Source organism: Zootermopsis nevadensis, unplaced genomic scaffold, assembly GCF_977971745.1.
Source record: "Zootermopsis nevadensis isolate Lab colony 2312 unplaced genomic scaffold, Znev_1.0 Znev_ptg000030l, whole genome shotgun sequence".
Classification (NCBI taxonomy): Eukaryota; Metazoa; Arthropoda; class Insecta; order Blattodea; family Termopsidae; genus Zootermopsis; species Zootermopsis nevadensis.
The window spans coordinates 21,300,163-21,316,667 of record NW_028259162.1 but is presented as its reverse complement, the minus strand read 5'-3'; the positions used below and the strand labels follow the sequence as shown (position 1 = coordinate 21,316,667).

Genomic DNA, 16,505 nt, shown 5'->3' with positions numbered 1-16,505 from the left:
CTTTCTGTTATTGGAAGTGGAGTAATCGCTTACTGTCCGTCCTTTAGTCATGCTAAAAATAAGGGTAATTGGTAACTGCGCTCCGGTTATTAAGACATTGAACATTTGTAGCTCAGAACGTGAGCTGGCGCTGTGGCGCCACACTGTCAAAGACGACCGAAGCCCGAAGTACAGTCCGCAGACCAGGAGAAAATCCCTGCTACGAATTAGATATACGCGCATGCGCAAGATTTCGCGGTGAGTGACGACCCATCCTAAAAGCATTCGTTCCACAACCACTGAACGAACAACAGACAACAATCTTTCATGAGTTCTGATGTGTACAGCTTTAAGATTACCTCACAGAGGCACAGCGATTTAATCTAGAATATTATCGCAACACCCACAGAACACATTAGAAGTGCGCTCACTACACGCTACTCTTAACTGCTTGATGTTTTCAGTCTGTGTAGTAGCGTAAAACTCTGACGTATCACACTTCCCACCAATAGCAGCCCTCTAGTCGACCAGGCAGTAAACATCCCCCCCGCACCGCACCAGAAACGATTTCCCCTTGCAGGGTTTTTCTCGTGATCTGTGGACAGTACTTGCGGTTACCACGGCAACTTCTGGAATCCTAGTAATGTACAGGACAGTGATTGGAAGCCAAAACTTCGCGTGCGTGACGACAGAGTTAATCGAAAGCGTTAGCCTGCAGCGGCGACAGGAGTCAGGCTCTCACTGGCAGTGGTGGATGATGATGACCTGGTCCACAGACGATCTCGGGAATGCTGGATTCTTTTCCGCCTGTCAGTCTCATGTAAGGTTCAGGTTAAGGCAAGGAGTGAGCTGGTAAGGCGTTTCCTGAAATAACGGCCACCGTTATGCGTTCTGACAACTGCTTCTCGGTTTTACGAACTGGTAGTAGGCGCGGGTACCATGCCTCTTGAAGTTTTACTTCATTTTGGTGGCGTTAAGACACGTTGCCGAGGTGATGGCGCGAGAACTGTACCTCATTCTACACGTACGTAGATTATTCACAGTTAACAGCATTGTGGTTCTTGAATGTACTTCTGAGACGAGCCAGCGAGCCCGCTGTGTCGCCGTCAGAGAAAGACGTATTTCTAATGTGAGCAGCTGTTGAGCTTAGCCAGAACGACTGTGCGCGTCTTAAAGACGAAGACTTGGATGTCTGCGAGTCTCAGCTTGAATTAAACCTGGTGTTAAATCATTACTGAAACAGAATATGTAGTCATTTATTAATATCTTATTTAACGACGACTTTTAGTAGCGTCGAATCAGAGGATGACAGTGAATAATGAATTGGAAGGAGTGTGGAAGGAATCGGTACTATCCCGGCATTTGCTTGGACGATCTGAGTAAAACCACGAAAAATCCCAGTTATGATAGCCATTCGGTTTTATACAGAAGCGGTATCAGATGTCTTACTAATGATTTTGAGTTGAAGAAAATTATTGAGAATGTACTGTTAACCTATAGCCACGCTGGCCTTGTAATCCTGGGGTCTCGGGTTCGATTCCCGGCGGTGCCCGAATTTATAACTTGTGTTGGGCAAGGCCGTGGTCTAGGAAACACGGAGTTTTCCTCCGTGGCATCCCAACAATTACTCCATTCACACACAGAAGAAGGCAATGGCAAACCACTTCTGGATCATCTGCCAAGAACGTATATGAACAGGTCCCAGTCCGAGAAAAGGATGGAAGGATCCTGTTCATATGGACCTGTCGTCAGACAGAACACTAAATAAATAAATGTTATTAACCTGCATGCAGTGGCAGACCTCATAAAGTGCCATTTTAATCAATTTCCACGGCGTTAAAATGAAGTGTGGCCTCCGAATCGATTTAAAAGGGCCGAATGTGAACCCACGTCTGGAAGAGGTTGATAACCCCTGATATAACAACTTGTAAATTGCTAGGTGGATTTTCATTGAATTTAATATGGACTGTATTCCGTAGGAGGCTAGGCCTATTCAGGTGCTCATTTACGCTTTAGCATTCGCGAAGAACATCTTATGGACACGTTCATTTCTGTCTCTCTAGTTCTCTACATTCTTCCAGGAATGGTTTGGGATCACATTGGAGACCTAGATACCATTACTACGTGTCTTATTCCTTTGGTTGCCCTGCTGACGTCATCGCCCGTCATGTGGCGTAAAGAATACCTTTGAAAGTTTAATGTACTCCATGGAGGACATCTTTCACATATTTTCAGTCTTCCGCAGTCAGAATTCGGATAACAAAAGAAGTCAGAAAATGCGTTATGGTCAGATTGCAGTGTTGACGGATGTGGATGGCCATGAATCCTGCCTGACCTTGGAACGAACATCGTGCCCCGTGGCACCATAACCTGCGACCGTCGGATGTCCTGGAAGATTGGGGCTAAGGACTGTCTCCTGCCACGGTTATGGTGCCACGGGTGTTCCGCCCATATGATTTCAGAATAACCGGCATTAGACGAGGGATCTCCGTTGTTGGCGTTAAGGTTCGGTGTAAGCCAGTGAAACTTCACCGTGTAATTCCAACATTGGCCGATCTTCCGTCCTGGAAGGACGACCCTTGTCTCTCCGTGGGTTCCGTTAGTGATCTGTTGGTCCTCTGGAGCGGATTGACGTTGTTGGTATCTTGATTGTAAATCGCATGGCAGTATATCCCATTCGTCATTACAGAACAATAACCATTGTAGGCGTATTCTCCGAGGTATGACAGTGGGCGTCGAAAGTCTAAGTGCCTCGAATATCGATGACACGGTAGAACAAACCTTGAGCTGAAATACACGTTATATGATTTAGATATTCGAGATGAATCCGAACGCTTTGAGGTACAGATGGCTGTCGAGGACCATCTGTGGATGGATGCTGGAGCTCATGGGCAGTTTTAATGTTGCCGACTTCGTCAACCAAGTGGTAGTTGTGTGTAGTTTAGAAGGGAGGCTGTTAATTACTGTCTCATTTGCGTAAATAATAGTCTCCACCGATGAGTAGTTCAGAAGCTGTTTCTGTAGTTGAAGAGTATCTTGAATCTTGTTATATTCGTCAACGAATAGGCTTAGGGCTCCTCGAGGAACTGAACTTGTTCAGCTAAGACAAACGCTGAAACAGTTGGCTCGTAGCACTTCACCGGCTGTTCCACCGAAGTCTTCTATAGGGTCCTCTGGAGGCGGTTAACTTGTCTGTGCATTTCCTCTACATCTGATGTATAAGCCACTAGGTAGAAGAAAAACTGTATGCCCTGCTATCAAAGTGTCTTTTTTGAGCGTATCCGTCGAATGTCGCTTGTGATGTTGCAAACAAAATGGTGTGGCAGGTGGCAAAGTCCCTTGTCGTTGACAAATCAGTCTTCAGACGTGTTTCATGAAGTCTCGTATTCGTCCAAGTATTTATTATAATCCGGGCGAAGGTCAGTGCGTTTGTGTGTTCGTCTTTATAGCTGCCGGAGTCAGTGCAGTCCTCTTCATGTTCCTCGTCCTCACGCCCACCCATCTACCATGTGTCCGGTGACCCACCTCCGTTTTCTGACTGTTCAGGCGAAGGCTCTACCTTGACTGTCAATGTCCAATATCTGCAACCGATTATCGTCCTGATGATAGAGGTTGCAAGGACCTGTGAAACGGTGGTAAATCTCTACCAGCCTACACGGCGCTACAGCCCAGAAGACTGTCATCTTCAATGTGTTAAATTAGAATTAGTGGTACGCCAGCAAAAGAGGTTGAGAACCCCTGGTCTGGAAGGTAATTAGAATGACAAGCAACAAAGGTAACATGGCCGTCTGCGCACGATTCCGTCATGCTAGCCCATAAGCTGAATTGCATTTTACTGTTGATTTATGAAATCAGATACGTAAATGCAACGCTGTCAACACACCATCTTCGGTGGAATGAGTCAGTGGACTTCGTGAAGAAATTCGATTGTGTCTTTCCTCATCCCACATTTCTTATAACTCAACAATCGCTGGGCAGTTTTGGATGACAGTAGATAAGTAGGTAAGGATCCATTATCAAATCTTAATTATTCCATTGATTGCACTGAATGAGTACCACATTATTTTGAAACTATGTTAAATGTGTGCAAACAATGCCCTCTGTATTAATGGTACACATTTCTGTTATATTTTCTTTAATATTTCCGATCATCAGCGGCTTCCGTAATTGAGCTTTAAGAAGAACTGAGAACAAAATGTTTAAAATTGTGATAATGAAATTACAAACTTAATTTCATCATCCAGAGCGAGCTATATATGCTTTTACATTTACAGTTTTATTTAATATTCTTAATGCCTCAGATTCAGTAATTGTGTCACTGTTGCATTATTCTTTCATACGATTAGCTAATACCTTTTAAACAACCCCATGCAAATTGTTTTGTGGTCTTTGTTCCGCGCGCAGGGTCACAACACGGTCATTTGTTCTTGTACTCATCAGTTGGCTTTAAATTCCGCGTCTTTATGTTGATCATGTTGGTACCGAACTGCAGTGAAAGATGGCGGCTCGAGAAAGTGCGGTTTACGAGTTTTGTGTGCGGAATTGTGTTGTCTCGTGTTCCTCTTACGTTTTTACAGTCGCAGTTTATCAACATTGGCAGCCTAGGATATGTGATTAGTTAATTGAAGCACATCTTCGGTGAAGACTTTGTACGTAAGTCATAATTAATACTAAATGCTTTGATCAGTGTTTCTTGTTTGTTTCTTTTTGTTACGGTGTGGAAGACAGGTGCAGCCAACTTAGGATAAATGACAAGTCCGAGTTGTGTATGGAATCTGTACACACACCTAATGGCTCACAGTGCTTTCGATTTCATTATTGCTTATAATTTTGAATGTGTTGCAAATTCCATATTGTATAACTCGGGTTCATACGATACAGAAGATCCAGAAGTTACGCTACCCATCCCGGACACATGTTCTGTTTGTCAAAAAAGATAATAGATTGCGTTGGCATCAGGAAACAGAAGACGATGTTATTTTAGGCGTGGGAAATGTCTACGGCGTTCAGCGATGCGTGCGTTCACTCTGTTCCGAGTACTTCAAACCCTGACGTTGTTATTGGGATTTTTTACGGACGTTTCATAAGCTAACTAGGTTTATTTCACGTTATGCGAATTTTAACAAGTGAATGCAAAATAATTTACAATATCGCCTATTATCAGTACCAGTAGCCAAAACATTAAACGTATTGACAAAATTGTCATGATGTTTCTTAAAATTCTTATTTTCATGTCGCAAAATTATTATTCTTTTGACGTTTGTTTAACGGAGCTGTCAGAAACTGAGATTACGCTATGCTGTACTTCTGGTGATAAGACGAGGTTTCAGGTTCTCACGTCTTCCGGCGAGTATGACTTCTTGTTCTCTGGGTTGTTACGCCGTGTACTTGGTAGAATTTTACCGACGTTTCAGAGGTGCACCTCTGAAACGTCGGTACTACTTTAAGCAACATCCTATAAGACAAGATGTCATCATACATTGAGAGCGTCTAAGAACAGGTTCTGAGGAGACTATTGGGACCGGAGGATGGAGGCGACAGGAGGCTAGAGAAAATTACACAATGAGGAGTTACTTAATTTGTTCCCTTAGATAATTTTAGGGTGATCAAGTGTGGGATAATGAGATAGGCGGGGCATGTAGCGCGCATGGGGGAAGATGAGAAATGCTTACAGAATTCTGGCTAGAAAGCCGGAAGAGAGGAGAACAGCTGAGCGTACCAGTAGCGTCTGAACGAGGTCTCCGCCCCATAGAGTCATATTCCTTGATAGATGTGATGTGAGTGTGTATTGGGTTGATTGATGCATCGATTGTGGCAACATTTTCATGCGATTAGAACTCCTACGGGCTTGAGGAGAAACGTGAAGGGAAAGTGTCAATTTATTTTTCATATTAATATTTTAATATTTTCCGTCAAATCACAATTTTTAATAAGATAATAAAATATAAAATATTTAAAATATCATTTCACGTTCCGCATCGAATGATCGATTCACAAATTGGAACGATCTTTCGATGCGGAACGTGAAATGATATTTTAAATATTTTATATTTTATTATCTTATTAAAATTTGTGATTTGACGGAAAATATTAAAATATTAACCTAATTCACAATATGACGCAAATATACTACCTTATTTTTCATGTATTAGTTGGTTACGATTTTGATCGATTAGAATGTCCTGGAGAGTGATGTTTGTAAATGTATTTAAATTCGCCTTGGAATTTATTTTATAAGTTTGCACGTCTGAACACGTAGCCCTGTTGAATTTAATGAAATTGTGCTTTCATGAAGTCGAGTGAAGTAGTTTCATTTGTAATACTTTCTTGTCTCGCGTAATACAGGACGCTTTTGTCTCTAAAGGATGGTTTTATTTTGTCTTACATGTTCTGTCAGAAAATTTATACCATACGAGGTGCGATCGAAAGGTTTCCAGACTGCGCGTATAAAAACCCGTACACTTATCTCAGGTATTAAATTCATCCATCACCCTCGAAATAGTTCCCCGGGGAGTGAACACAACGATCCCAGCGCCGCTGCCAAGCCTGGAAGCATCCCAGGAAATCTTTCTTTGTCAGCCTGTCAAGCACCATCTGCGATTCTGCCTGAATCTCTTCTATCGTCTCAAATCTCCTTCCCTTTAGCTGAATTTTCATCTTTGAGAAGAGGAAGAAGTCACACGGAGCTTAGAAAGGAAGTTGGGGTCGGTTCTTGCAAGATCTTTGAGCTCCTGACAAACGAGAAGTCGATTCTGCTTCTGGTCCTCAGACAGGATGCGTCGCATGTGGAGTTGTTCCTTTAGAATCAGCTGACAAGTCCCATAGCCTATCCCAACAATGTCGCACAAGTCGTTGATGGTACGACGTCGATCTTCGTAACATTTTCGGGCGTTGTGCTCGAAGATGGTCGTCCAGAACGCTCGTCATCATCGACAGAGGTTCGGCCATTTTTAAAACGTGAATGCCACACAAAAGTTTGTGCACGACCCATTGCGGACTCCCCAAATGCTTGCTTTAGCATTTCATACGTTTCCGTAGCCGTTTTGGCGAGTCTTTGGCAAAATTTGATGCACACGCCATTCCGAAATCGCAGGAGGGTCGGTGTAATGCACTACCAAAACGCCCGTAACTAAGAAACAAATGCTAATTCGATGATGCCGGCTGGCACACTGATTCACTATGAATGTAGGCCGCACCTCCTAGCGGCAGAAGCTCGTACTACATCCGGTTCGCCCTCTATTGACACAGTCTTGAAACTTTCCGATCGCACCTCGTATACCGGAGGTGGTTTTTAGTTGAACGTAAGGGCTTACCGCACTGAAAATTGTTTAATTCGGAATTGTTTCAAGAGAGAGTTACGTCTTATTTTATGAAGTCTACTCGGCTCTTATCCAAATAAGGTGCTGTAAAGTTATGTTAATTGTATATATCATAGAGATATTTACATATAATTTTCTGACTTTAAAAGTTGTTGGTTCTGTGCTGTAAAGATATGAACGTAAAGAATGTATTATCTGACGGTCTGTTCAGACGTTTATAAATTGCAGCAGACGGAATGCCAACACAGCGGGTTTTTTTTTTTTTGGTTCCTTGGTTCTTACGCCCTCAATTTATCATAGTGATGTGCAGTTTCCTAGCTTCGGATTGCACTTGCTAGGCGCAGCTCAGTCGTTGCACGTTCAGGAAGGTCAGGTCGCACGTCTTCTCTTCTCTGCACCCTCCGGCTGTCATGACTGGGATTTTCCGTAGCCTTCGCGCTCCCCCGGGCGCTCACTGAGCCAGCGTGTTCAGATAGGTCAGGGTTCCTCAGTCGCCGCCTTCTGCTGGAAAATGAAGACGGTTTAATCACCACAATCGTTTTTAACACAACGCGAAATAAATAGGTGGTTCTCAGACTTAACATTTGGCAACGAAGTATTTTTGAGTATCCTTCGAACAAAAACTTGTGTTCCAAGTAAGTTTGTTTTTGATTTACAGCAAAATGTTGAGAATGCTGAATCAAATTCGCCCCCGCGTATTTGGGAAACGTCGACGCTCTCGGTGGGACTATTGGTTAGCGTGCTCGCCACTGGACTGAATGTTCGCGGGTTCAAACCCGGCCGAGGTCGACGGTCTCATGTCGAAGATTTACGGCATGTAAAAGAACCTTACGAGCATGATACGAGATGTTTCGTAAGCAAAATTCAGTGGCCATTTCTCACCCAAGTCTCTCCTGATTCACTACTAGATGGCTCTAGTAGTCAAATCAGGATTTAGTAGAAATTTTGCAGAGGCGGTGGGATTGTCACTCATTGCTCATAAATGAACACTTATTATTATTTAGTGTTCTGTCTGACGACAGGTCCATATGAACAGGATCCTTCCATCCTTTTCTCTTCTCGGACTGGGACCTGTTCATATACGTTCTTGGCAGATGATCCAGAAGTGGTTTGCCATTGCCTTCTTCTGTGTGTGAATGGAGTAATTGTTGGGATGCCACGGAGGAAAACTCCGTGTTGCCTAGACCACGGCCTTGCCCAACACAAGTTATAAATTCGGGCACCGCCGGGAATCGAACCCGAGACCCCAGTGTTCTGACCGCTAACCGTGGCGGTAATGAACACTTATAAAAATACAAAGAAACCTCCCACATGGTAGGAGGCCAATACTCCAAATTATCGATCGTCCGTCATCTCTGCCAGTGTATCGAATTAAGACCTCTTTCATAAAAGCGCGAGTCATTTATACTGAAAATAGTATCTGATGTAGAGTTGTTAGGCTAAGTTCTCTTCAGCTTAATCGCGAGACCTGCTTAGGTACTTCACAGATGCAAAGGAAATAGGTTGATGAACTACATCAGTTGATTCATCACCATCCCATCAACCCAAAGAACACTGCATTCAGTCCGTTTCATGAACTCACAATCGATGCCACATTTAATCTCGATGGTTCTTGACGAATCTGTAAAACATTAACGTGCAATTTATCACTCGATTTCCACCAAAACATGTACGTGTGGCGGGATAGGACAACACCCTGTATGCGCTGTTGTAGTCACCACACACTTAGCCTGATTATCTGTTAACTCTGTGCTGGCCCACGGGTATCGCCTGCGCTGTAAACAGAAACGTATAGTCCGGGGTTGTATGGGTCAGTTTGCTGATAGCTGCCAGCGAATCTGTTGAGTCTTTAGCGAAGTAATTCTTCAAGGCGTAAGAACGTCACTTCGTAGCACGCCCCTTCTGCGAATTATACGTGTAGTGAACAAATACGAATTACAAGTAGCACAGTTACGATCAAATGTCTAATTCAATGGCTCTACATATGGGTCGTGCGTAATATCAGTGTGTTTTGCGGTGATGAAAGATCAATGTTTTCCGTCAGATCTGTAGCTACTCGTTTCACTTCTTTTTCATTCCCTCTTGCGTTCGTCAACTCCCATAATAAAGCAACAGATCGATGTATCCGTTTGTGAAACACCCTGTATAAGTTCATACCCGGCGAATGCATGTCTCTGCATCTCACCTGTGAGGTGATTTGCGTTACACCGGCGTGTTTGTTTGTTAGTTTGTTTGTTGCGTTACAGGCGCGCGTCAGACTGTCTGTTATTTTGCGCCTGGGAACAATTTTGGTTCAAAAATAAATTGGGCCCGGCACTGCGAGAATCAGGAACTGTGATTAAACGCATCAGGAGTAAGAAGACACCTGCCATTTAGTCTGATTTATTTTTATTTATTTTTTGTTCTGTCTGACGACAGGTCCATATGAACAGGATCCTTCCATCCTTTTCTCGGACTGGGACCTGTTCATATACGTTCTTGGCAGATGATCCAGAAGTGGTTTGCCATTGCCTTCTTCTGTGTGTGAATGGAGTAATTGTTGGGATGCCACGGAGGAAAACTCCGTGTTGCCTAGACCACGGCCTTGCCCAACACAAGTTATAAATTCGGGCACCGCCGGGAATCGAACCCGAGACCCCACGATTACAAGGCCAGCGTTTTAACCGCTAGACCACCGTGGCGGCATTTAGTCTGATATTAAATGGAAAATCGAGAAGGTGAAATTGATTCGTAACTCGAGAGCGTGAAATTGTAGGGAAAATTATAAAGTCGTTGACAAAATGACAACGACATCGACAAAGCTGTGCTGTTTAAGAACCTGACAAGGTGACTGAGGATAAAATGGAAACTTTCCACGGTGCGGTGCATTTCTATCCCACGTGGATGGTTCAGTAAGGTGCAACTCTACGAAAAGTAACATTTCCTTATACGATTTATGTGTTCAGATGATAATGTTTCGCACTTGTGCATACACTTTGAAGGCGAAGGAAAATTAAATCAGTCACGGTGGTCTAGCGGTCAGAACACTAGCCTTGTAAGCCTGGGGTCTCGGGTTCGATTCCCGGCGGTGCCCGAATTTATAACTTGTGTTGGGCAAGGCCGTGGTCTAGGCAACACGGAGTTTTCCTCCGTGGCATCCCAACAATTACTCCATTCACACACAGAAGAAGGCAATGGCAAACCACTTCTGGATCATCTGCCAAGAACGTATATGAACAGGTCCCAGTCCGAGAAAAGGATCGAAGGATCCTGTTCATATGGACCTGTCGTCAGACAGAACACTAAATAATAAAAAATAAAAATATGTTAAGTGTGTTTTTTGATTAGGTTAGTGTTTCAGTTTTTCGTTAATTTAGGTTGATGATTCATATTAGAGTTTAATTTAACACAAATCACTCTGGGTTTGGGGCAACATTTGTTACGTGGCTGTAATTTTCATTGCTTTAGGTTCGGTTAGGTTAGTACTTTAGTTAGGATTTCAGTATGGCGAGACTCAAAGGTCACAATGCGTCCAAAGTGTAGCAAACCGCCTTATGTCCGGTGTATTTCAGACCAACATCATCTTGTGCACGCGTGACAGTTCTGAAGGTTGGGCCGACGTTATGGACAGCCGAATGAGATCAACGCTAAATGTTCACCAGCCTCATTGGCGCGTTTATACAACGCAGTCGCGAATTTGTCAGTAACAAACTTGAGCATGAATTACGTTACAAGAAAATTAGTCGCACGAGGCTACGTGGTGCTTTTATACACAGTGAGAACAAGACAGCTCTTCGACTTATAATTCCAGTACCGGGTTTAACATCACTTGCGACTGGAAAAAAAACCTGTATTTATTTTATGGATATGATGTTCGAGTTTGCCCTTTGGCAATTACCACATACCATGACTGCGGTACCACAAAGCAAGTGGCTAGTAGCGCTGAGTAGTTTCATTATTTCAGTGCACTTTATTTCAAGATCCCTGGTGAAGTATGAACTGCTTCATTAGTATGTGCAGGATAAACCGTTTACACATGAAAAGATCATGGAAGCTGTGAAATGGACCTCATTTGCCCGTAATAACTCAATATTTGGCCTGCAAAGACGCGAGACGTTGGTTCTTACCGTAACTCCCGTTGTGTAAACGACAGAAGTTCCCAGGTCTTTCCACAAATTCGCGTCTTTTGAGTCTTCTGGAGTGACACGAGTCCCCAGGTCATAAATGTCTTGAGGTCTCTCTTCTTCACAGACACCCACGCGGGTAAACACGGCGGCATTAGGTCCGGGTTATTTGGGGAACAAGCAATGGGACCACGGCGACCAGCCCAGTTATCGTTGAATTCGTCGTTCGGTCTTGTATTGACCTGTGTGGCGGTGGAAGACGACAGTGTCATCTTCGGCTGTTGCAGCATGTCGAGGTATGGCATGATCCCCAGTCCAGCGAAGGCAAAGGGGGCCGCACCCAGTGGGGAATCATCCGGTATGAATAGCACTGCGCCACCTGGCCACTGAAGTTGGACTACTATTGACGAAATGTTTCTGCATGCGTGTCCAAATCCTGCCTCATGACACTAGTTCTGCCCGTGAGCCGCCATGTTAGTATTACTCAAAGGGAAATTTTTTAAAGACGCCGGGTTTGTGTGATCCACAGACAATGTGACAAGTGCGCGTCACCCAGAAACTGGTTTGGTCCTTGGAAACCGTTCGGTAAATTAGCAATCTCGCTGCCAACGCTGTGGACACGTATTCGTTTCGAACCCAGTTCGGGCTACTGGCTGTCGTGACCGGGGCTTTCATAAATTTTCCTGACGACCGAAGTTCGTACGACCGCATGTTTCTAAATCCTGTGTCGTGCATCGTTTGTTATCAACTTCGATAGTATGAAACAGGGCTGGATCTACGCAAGTTAAAGCAACGTTCTTAACGGGAAATCAGTCAATCAATCAATTGCTGTAACGTTACGAAGCATGTTTCATGGTACGAAGAAGGTTACTAATTAAAAAAACATTGTAGTTTCTTTCGAAAAGTTTTTCTTACGTGATAAATACAGAATACAAGAATAAAACTTATTATTTTTAATTCTGCGAGGTTTAGATTTGTGTATTTTGCAAGGGAACATCAGGCTTGAAGGTGGATGCAGAATTGTTAAGACTGTATTCGGAAACCGGAAATAAAACAGGAATATCTCTCGTCTGCATTCAAGCCTAACTTAGCAAAATTGTACGGATGTAAGTGGCGAGTATAGAAAACTGCGCGCCGACTGTGCGGGATACGAACGGGCGACTGGCGTCTCTTGAACTGAATCAATATCGGAAGACGTGTCAGTGTTAAGATGGAGCTGTCTGCTCAGAGCGTGGGTATCTCAACAGTTGCTAAGCCGCCCCTCGCAAATTACGTTTGCTTAGTGGATGCTGCAGTCTGAATGCATAAAAGTACGAGGTGTGTGCATGTGAGCGCAGATAAAACGTACAGCAACGACTCGACCCAGTTCCCAGCAGTAATTCATCACTGTCTCCCGTGGAGAAACTTCAATATTGAAGGAGCTCTCACATTGTCTCATAACTACACCGCAAGTCTGTGGTTACAGCGAATCATTGCATTCCTCTACGAGCTGTGGCTGTGTGCAGCTGTTTTGCCCGCCCCTCGCCGTCCTCGTAATGTTCGTTTTGCCAGTCTCAAGTTTTGAAGTTGATGATGGACACAAAAAAGTTGTTGTGATATTGATTAATCTGCTGCTTGCCCGCCTCGGTAGATAATAAATCCAAGGCGAAGGGTGAGGTTGCGAGGTTGCGCTAGACGGTACCTGCAGGAAGGTGTGCGAGGCCTTCATAACAATGCACATTCATTGTTGCGTCTGCGGTATTGGGAGATTCCAGACAGTGTCTGTCCCACAAGGCCAAATTCATTGGCATGGATGCGAGGCGAGTAGGAAAAAAAGTGTTACGTAAGTTTAAAATCCACTTGCGAGTTCCTGTGACCCTGCTTGTAAATCCGACAGGTCTCCGTTTCGAATCTCGACCGATTTACCGATTAGCTCATTAGGCAAACGATCGGATGTTACCTCAAGAAGTCGCTGGCCACTGAACGACGGCCTGGTCCTTCTCGGGATCAAGCCAGCCGTAGCGTGGAGCCAGTTCCATCTACAACGCGCTTTTGTGGTGCCCACATGAAGGTGAGAAACGGGGCTGATTGACGTCTCTGTCCGAATACAAATGAGGGAGAAATCACTTACATCTCGTTCTGATTGATACTTCTCACGTCCAATTAAGGCCAGGAACTTTTTCGATGGGATCAACAGGTTCCAGGCTAATAAAAGCAATCGAAGTGTTCGTAGTGGTTTTGTTTCCGCTGAATTCTTGTAAATAAACTAATGCACTTTCTCGCTCGTCGCTGTCACACAAATCTACTTGAAGTTGGACGTAGTCCATGTGTTAAAATTTCAACGACGGGCGTAATTAAGTACGGGATTTATTCGAATTTCGCGTTCGTGTGTGCAACTCCGCCAGACCAGACAAACCGATGGAATGGGACAGTGACGACCTGTCACGTAGGCTACCAGCGAAACAGTTCCGAAGGCCACTCACTCGATTGAATGCATTTCCGTTGGGTTTGGTGCGCTGATACGTAACCTTCCACGTAACATCTGCGCCGATGCATTTCGGCTACTCGGCCACCTTGAATGCTCTGATAGCAAAGGACACCTTCGCCGATACCTGGCGTACGATCTGATCTTTTACGTCTTAATCCGACAGAACAGTAGCTTAAAACTTCCTTCATCCCGAGAGACTGATTTGACATCACCTCTGATACAGGGCGGTTCCTTTGTGCCTGTCCAGTCATTCCGTTGCGGATGTTTCTTGATAATTAATTGACATGTGACAGATGAAGGACAAGATTCTCGTCACTCAGTGCCTCTGATAGGTCACACTGAGCGGACAGTGCTGCGATCTGTCTTCCCGAAACATGTCTTTCGGAACTGTCGACCTCGTACGTCAAAGAGTAACTTTAATGTTCATGGCCAAATGTTTGTCCAAAAAGCGTTTTCAGAATACTCCGTGTAACTCTGTGCACACCCTGAAATTTGTGGGGTGCCTGCCGTCATGAATTTCGGATTCCGAATGAGCGATCCTGAATTCACTTAAAAACCTTCGTGACTCACCATTATTTCTGACTCATCGAAATTCAGGCTTCTCAAGCAACGTACACACAGAGGAAACACTGCGCGAACAAGATCATTCAATATGGACTGTTCGTTCAGTGTGTACGTGTTCGTTAACAGTCAACCCACTTTGATTTCTGTGTGGATGCGATTCTACCAGCAGCGACAGCAAAAGACTCACAGAGACATCGTACAAGAGAGAACGATTTACGAGGTACATTTCAGGCATATTAAACTTGATTTCGTAATGCCTGTCACAACCCCCCCCCCCCCCCGAGCAGAATTCGTATTAATTTCTTGAAACAATTTCGTTGTGACGAGACAGCTGTGTTTACACGATTTGCTCCGAAATGCAGCGAGAAACGTCGTTCCACATGCGGTCCCGTCGCTGCCCTTGATCTGAACACCTGCGCGTTTCCATTGTTTCACAGCTCGGGATACGATCGCCAATTCCTGAGTCGTTGCATTATCCCTGTTCCTTTATTTGTCTGAATTAATGTATCGACTCTTGCACTCGCCGCTTTCATTTCGGACAATAAGTAGACCACGCTGCCTTCTGTTAGCTGGCAGTAGGAAGCCAGCCCTACCATAGTTGCTCACCCGCTCCCAACTCGTACTTGCATCTTACGACATACGAGGTGCCTGAGGAGTATATTATATGCGCATTGCATTTATAAAATAGTTTTGAAACCCTTTTTCTCACACCATAATTTACAATGCCGAGTCTGAAATTGATTCGCGCTCAATCTGAAATATCTGAGACGAAAAAGGAGCCTTATTCTCTCTCTCTCTCTCTCTGCTTACTCACCTTGTTTGATTTTATTATTTATTTCTAGTGTTCTGTGTGACGACAGGTCCATATGAACAGGATCCTTCCATCCTTTTCTCGGACTGGGACCTGTTCATATACGTTCTTGGCAGATGATCCAGAAGTGGTTTGCCATTGCCTTCTTCTGTGTGTGAATGGAGTAATTGTTGGGATGCCACGGAGGAAAACTCCGTGTTGCCTAGACCACGGCCTTGCCCAACACAAGTTATAAATTCGGGCACCGCCGGGAATCGAACCCGAGACCCCAGGATTACAAGGCCAGCGTTCTAACCGCTAGACCACCTCATCTTATTATTATTTAGTGTTCTGTCTGACGACAGGTCCATATGAACAGGATCCTTCCATCCTTTTCTCAGACTGGGACCTGTTCATATACGTTCTTGGCAGATGATCCAGAAGAGGTTGGCCATTGCCTTCTTCTGTGTAAGAATGGAGTAATTGTTGGGATGCCACGGAGAAACCGGGGAAGCCTCCGGAGGAAAACTCCGTGATGCCTAGATGGTCACCCTAATAATTTTGTACCAATTGAAACCTTTTTTTTCGACCGAAATTTGAAATCACGCTGGTGAATGTCATCGCCTTAGCACATTTTAATTTGAATAAGCATCAAAATGGCGCCACTTGTAGTGTTAAAAGTCACACAACTGCTCTTATAAGATTCACGGCTCCTGACGTCCGACATGCCAACATGCTCCCCGCACAGGCACGTAGAATGTGTGCGGTCTGAAGCGTACGCTCTCGTAAATGTAGCACTTGGGAGCAGTTTTACTGAACTGGTCCATATGGGTGTTTTATACTCTGCTGTTCGGATGTAAATCTTCCATTTCTTTATGAAATCATTAGAGTTCGCACATTGCATGTAAAACATAAACCGCGCTACTTTGTTTTAATCCGAGGAAACAGCTGAAGGGCTGACCTCGTCGGCCCCGAAATACGGCGATGTCACTACCATCTTCGTCGTCGTCGTCTGTTAGGTCTTGAAACTTCCAGAAATTAAGACCGCTTCAGGAGCGTAGTGTGTTTTCCGAGTCTGCCCACGCCCGGTGAAACTCTCCCAAGATTTCCGCTTTATGGCGACAGATTTATTGCAGAATTATGCGGTGTTTTTATCCCGTCTTAGGTAAGCGAGACCAGGATTCGAACCCTGAACTTCTCTGTTACAAGCTTTTCATCAAAGAATTCTAAACTGTAATATATCTTGCTCTGGACCCTCTTGGTGGCACATTACCCCTTCGTCT

The 16,505-nt window shown here is 44.3% G+C and overlaps 1 protein-coding gene across 2 annotated transcripts in view; it reads left to right on the top strand.

Moving 5' to 3' along the window:
• Nucleotides 1-4,485: 4,485 nt before the first annotated feature.
• The window catches only part of Fs (Follistatin), a 122,438-nt gene continuing 110,418 nt past the window's right edge, over nt 4,486-16,505 (top strand). The window contains exon 1 of one of the 2 annotated variants that reach the window (XM_087358334.1): nt 4,486-4,628. The gene's annotated coding sequence lies outside the window, so the exon portion shown is untranslated. Of the gene's footprint in view, nt 4,633-16,505 lie in introns of both variants that reach the window. The other variant, XM_087358332.1, reaches the window with a different exon arrangement.